At 32.7% G+C, this 5,901-nt stretch overlaps 1 long non-coding RNA gene across 1 annotated transcript; it reads left to right on the top strand.

Moving 5' to 3' along the window:
* The first annotated feature begins 2,311 nt into the window (after window positions 1-2,311).
* LOC119781679 lies at window positions 2,312-5,250 on the top strand. Its single transcript, XR_005280598.1, has 4 exons — window positions 2,312-2,426; window positions 3,522-3,593; window positions 4,380-4,527; window positions 4,795-5,250. It is a non-coding gene; the product is annotated as an uncharacterized LOC119781679 (long non-coding RNA).
* Window positions 5,251-5,901: the final 651 nt, after the last annotated feature.

The following is a 5,901-nucleotide window of genomic DNA, read 5'->3' as shown; positions in this document are numbered from 1 at the left end:
GATAACAACAATCAATGGAATCATAGTTTTAGATAATATTAATACATCCTGTAAACATTGTATCAACTCAACATTATCAGATGATTTTTAATTGTGTTCACAATTATAATTTAAAATAGAATACCTATTCAATTGAACTTTATCTCTCTCTATGCACATCTGGACTAATTTGTGTCTCTCCAGTGACAGCAGAATGCAGCAGGCACATCACCAGATGGATGGTTTGATCATTTACTTTTTCCTTTATCTAAAGCACTGTATGTATACTGTACAACCCTTAGCCTTAGTTTCCTTCCCTGGATCATTCAAAAAGGTTTCAGAGATGATAAAGTGTTTCTTTTCAAAAAGGATTTGGCTGAATTTATTTATTTGTTCTGTTTATCTAAAATAATGATTATACATGGAAAACATGAAATTATATCCAAAAATATATTTGCCGAAAAACATGTTCAAATGAAATGCTATCAGTTGCAGACCAACCAAGTGGAACCATCTGTGCAAAGGATGTAGAACAGATATTTTGTGTTTAATAACATAAAATAAGCAATGACCAGTTTTTAAAATTGAATCTATTTACAAAAATCATATGGTAATCCTGAACAGAATTCGGTTTTATTTACAACATGACTGTGCTTTGTTTCTTTTTCATTAAAGCAGCTTCAGTGTTTTTAGGATAATTTGGTGTAACAGGCGATTCTCTCAAGTTACATAGGAACGTTTTTTAATTATTATTTTAGAATTGCACTGCTAATGGTGACTGCATGTTAAACTACCTCTGCTTCCATCTGATTTTATTTATTAAGAGAACTTTAGTTACTAATCACTCAGAAACTAACTCACACCAATTGTCAGTATTTTTCTGATGTTTCATGCTGTGCATCTGGAATAATTTTTTATAACATTTTAAAAATTCTTTTACATTTGTTATTATGCATACTCATTGCAACTGTAGCGAGTTGGTAATTTACATCAAAGAGCAGCTCATTAAATTCTCAAAAATAGAAATAAAAATTCAAGTACTTACAAAAGTACCAGCTAGTTTAACAAGGAAGATGCACAGCAGGAGTGAGAAGAGAGAGGAAAAAATAATTCAAGCCACCCCTTTTTAGCAATTATTGTGGGCAATATGACATTTTTGGGAAAGAAGTTCCAAGAACTCTGAGCCCTAGTGAGGACCCACACGTAAACTACACATAAATTTAAATGCACTTTTGGTTTTGCTCCCATTTTTATGAGATGAACTCAAAGATCTAAAACCTTTTCCACAAACACAATATCACCAGGGCTGTCTAAGGAATACCTGTGCACTAGTCATGGTTTCTAATCAGCATCTCTAAATATTACACCAGTGAGGTGGGGTGGGTTATCTCAGCAAAGGAGAAGTGCTCACTATCACAGATTTAGACGAGTTTGTGAGCAATATTTAAGGAAAATTGACAATTTTCTTGAGATGAGGCCTCATGAAGCATTGAACGTTTTGCCGAATTGCTTCAATGATCCCCACAGTTCATGAAGCTTTATGTGAACATGTTACCACCTACTGGTGAAGTGCAGAACTACGGTTAGTAATATAAACAGATTTTTTGCAATTGTTTTTCTTGTTTTTCTCCCCCCATTTAAGTTCCTTTGAAATTGTTAATGATTGGCTTGTATAATAAATTTTTTATGTTATATTTCTTATGTGTTCAGCCAATCTTTTGGCTAAACCAACCATAAACCTTAATTTCGCAGTGTTTTTACCCAATCTATATTTGTACTATACAAAACAAATTAGTCACATTAGCCAAAATACTTCTTAAGTATTATGGCAACTTTCAAAATTCAAAAGTGGGTCTTGAACCAACATTCTTATGATTGAAAGTCCATGTCTTACAACTGACGCCGCTGGCAATGGTAATTGCACATCAAAAAACAATACTACTAACTACTAATGTTACAACTGTAACCAGGAGCCTGCTCAGATTTTGATCATTACATTGTTTAATCTGAACAAAATAGTTTCACTAACTAGATTGGTTGTTTTTTCAACCAATCTATTCTTAGAATATATCCAAACTCCATCCAACTGATAGCAACTCTCATACAAACTCCCACATTTTGACTGAATATCGAGGCTGTTTAAATGAATGTAAAAGTTCTCACACCTCGACACGCACTTCAGGGAACTTTTTCTTATCAGATTCAAGTTTGTGGTGGAGGGTGGTCTTTATCAGATTACTGCTTCTGCCACTACACCCTTTTCGGATTGTTTTTGCAGTTTCATGGGTTAAGGTAGGAGCTACAACTCTGACAAAAACTAGAGCTGCCAAGACTACAGCCGACAGTAACTAAACATGACTGAGCTGGAGGATGAATGAGCAGCTGCTGCCGTCAATGTGCTGTCAGACTTCAGAATTTCCTCTTTGAAAAAGAAACAAGAAGAGTGGGTTAGTGTCTATTGCTATTTAATTTGTTACCATGATTAACTAAAACCAACCTTTAGATAGGTCCTAGGTGTGGCTTCACCCATTCAACTTGAAAGGTTATGCTGAATGACCCTCCTGTTCCTAATTAAATGGCAGCAATCAGAGGTAAATGATGAGCAGAACTAAACCTGAGTGCAACAGAATATTAATCTGGCGTGCCAGATGAGAATTACAGTCATATAAATGAATTAGCATATGCATTCTGTCAAGACTTGCTTATCAGATTCACAGCGATTATTAAAAATAACCCCCACACATGTATTACACATACACATTTTTTTCTGTTAAAGTCTTTATTAATCCAAACGTTCTTTACTAAAATACATTTTTTATCCCCATTTTATATTATCATTAGCTCTCAGAGGAAAATCATGGTAGTTAGAAGAAATACGAGCTTAAAAACATCAGTCTATGTATAATTTGTATATTGTGTTTACATTTTTGAACTGAGCTACTGTAAATAATTACCATTTTAAATAGTTATCCATTAAATATGACAGTATAAACATCAGCAAGTTTTGTGTAAATGAAGTTAATTCTTTGATCAAATGCAATTTTTTTTATTTGATGACGTCAAAGAAATCGGTTAATTCTAACTCTACTTCAGGTTTATAGAATAAAAGTCTGATTGTTGTCTGAGGATCAGTAAAGTGTGATGCTCTTCTGAGTTGAAAGCTTTCATGTAAAAGCTTGTCTCAGTGGAGGCTATGCCACCGAGATATACAGTAATACAAAAAACTACCAAGGCAATAACTGGAGGCATAACACACAAAATGATGCATTCTGCTAAATAAAACTTAAAAAAAAAAAATATTGATCCTTAATTTAGGGGTTTTATAAAAAATAAAAATAAATTTTAGCAGAAAAATCCAAAATCCAAGGTTGCTCTCTGCTGTTCCCACAATGGAAGAAGTTTAATTAAATAACACAAAATTAAAGAAACTCACCAGGATATCATATTTATGTAAAATGCTCCTTACTCCGTGTTTGTTTTTATCAGCATTTATATACAGTTTCTGTGTGCAACACTTTTATCTGCTCAGTGTTTTTCCTCAGGCAGTGAGTGAGAACACAGCATTGATGCCTCAGATAACTGGGGTAAAGGAACCAGACTAACAGTGACTTCAGGTACGTTTATTTTTATGGTTTTATTTAAAATGTTTACTTTTTTATTTTTTTGTTTATCTATTTATTTATTTTTTTGTTGGTGATTTTGTATTTGGTTCCCTGAAAAACACTATTGCCATGCGTTTACCAAAGTAATCCTTTTTAACTCAACTATAATAATAAGCAGAATATAAGTAAAATAACAGCAAACGTGTGAACTTAAAGTCACATTTACTTTTACATTATTGAAAAAGGTTATTTGATATAATGTAAAAAATGTACAACCTTAATAAAGCACGTCAACACTGTAATTTGCTCCATGTAACTTGTTCAAATTTATTTAAATGTGATAATTAAGAAATATAATAATAATTTTTTAATATGCTACATTAAACGGGCAAAAATAAGTAAAAAAATCTAGACTGTACAGATTTACATTAAGTAATTTTGCAGAAGTAAAATCTGAACATTGAGAGGGAAACCAGCTTTCTAAAAATAACCAAATAATATAATAGTAAAACAATACAATAAGGAAATAATAATTAAGATTTGTATTGTTTTTTTCCCCACAAAAGATAAAGACAGTTTCTTGGGAAGATTTATGATTTTGATAAATTGTAAATGGAACATCTACATTAACAAAATTAACATTTATTTTATTGTTAATTAAAATAAATACTTTTATGATTGTTTAACATTATTAAAGGTGTTTTATAATGTCTTTTTTCCAGTTTGTGATTTTTACAAAGCAATGTCACCTTAACAGACGCACACTACCGACGGTTTTGCTTTGTTCTGCATGTGCAGATAGTCACCCTCAGCTGCCTGGATCTTCACTTTTACCTACAGAGTATTTCTTTTGTTATCCTACGATAGGAACAAAGAACAGTTTTATAGAAGTTGGTTTGGTGACGGTGTCCAGATCTGAGGCAAATTTAAATTCTGACTGGAAAAAGTAAGTGGTTTTTGATTACAGTACTTTTTATACCTAATACCTAACATTTTGTATTTTCACCACACCCTGAAAGATTGGCTGTAGATTTTTCTTCCTGTATTTTTCTTGAAAATCTTTTGACAAACATAAGTGGGCTTTAAATTCCAAGATTATACTTAGTCATGCTGCAACTTCTTCAAATCTTCAAATAAAAAATAAAATAAAATCAGACTGACAAATCGGACTTAAGCTAAAAAAAAGTCACTGCTTTATTCCTTACTTGCTCAGGGGCCCCCACCATAACAAAACTGATATTGCTATCAGTGACAACATTGAGGATTTGGCAATAAATTGTATGGACACAATCAATGGCCTCCAAAACAAGCAGGAGACACATATTCAGCCAACGGCATCCTGAATGTGAAGAGCCCACACTGGAACAGTAAAAAGGTTTACTCATGTGAAGTGACTCATCTTGTAAAAACAAGCACAAAGAAAGGCTAAAATCTACAACTAAAACTGAAGATTATGTGCATATGCAGCACCTTGAAAAAATACACTGCTTTGCAGTTACAAGCGTTTACACAACCAATGAGAGATGGAAAGGGTGCTACCTGCTGGCCATGGGGATCAGATTAAATCTAAGGCCCTGGGTAGGCAAGTGTACATTAAAAAAGTCTAAACTAAGCTTTAGATGTATCAATTTGTGCAAATGTGTTGTTCTGTCTTTGTGAAAATGTATATTTTGTGATACCAACAGTGTCTGTGAATGTTTATTGGTCATTATATATGTCACTGTTTTCATTTTTCCAACATGGATTTGTCTTTGTCAAAATGTCCAACTAATAAATGTTTTAAATAAATGTGGGCTGGAAATACCATGTTCTGTATTTGTGAATGAAGAATGAGAGAAAATAAAAAATAGTTAGTTTTGAAAGAATGGGAATGTTTATAGAATGCTAAGGATTAGCTTTTCTTTTCTATTTTTCTTTTTCTGTAATTATTTCTATTTTCTGTCCGTGTTCTAGATGTATATATTTTGAGCTTGGTCTCCTAACAAACTGTTAGCGTGGGCTCATAAAGACAATAAATCATTTTGATTACATTTACTGGCTCACAGGGCAGCAGGTGCCTTTTTGCTATTACTTCAATGAAAGGTGGGGTCTCCATTATAAGAAAATGCAATAGAAAGATCACAGGAAAGATCAAAATATATTATAAACACAAACAATTAACTTAACATTTATGTGTTAATCTAATGCAGGAATATGTAGAATAACACAAACAAACAAGATCTTCACAAGAGAAAATGCAAACTCAATGCAGACAGATTCAGGCTGGGATTCGAACCCAAGGCCTTCTTGCTGCAAGTGCTACATGTACATTTTATACATT

This window comes from Cyprinodon tularosa, unplaced genomic scaffold (assembly GCF_016077235.1).
Source record: "Cyprinodon tularosa strain WSP-4 unplaced genomic scaffold, ASM1607723v1 ctg181, whole genome shotgun sequence".
NCBI classification, from domain to species: domain Eukaryota; kingdom Metazoa; phylum Chordata; class Actinopteri; order Cyprinodontiformes; family Cyprinodontidae; genus Cyprinodon; species Cyprinodon tularosa.
This window is presented reverse-complemented; position numbering and strand designations above follow the sequence as displayed.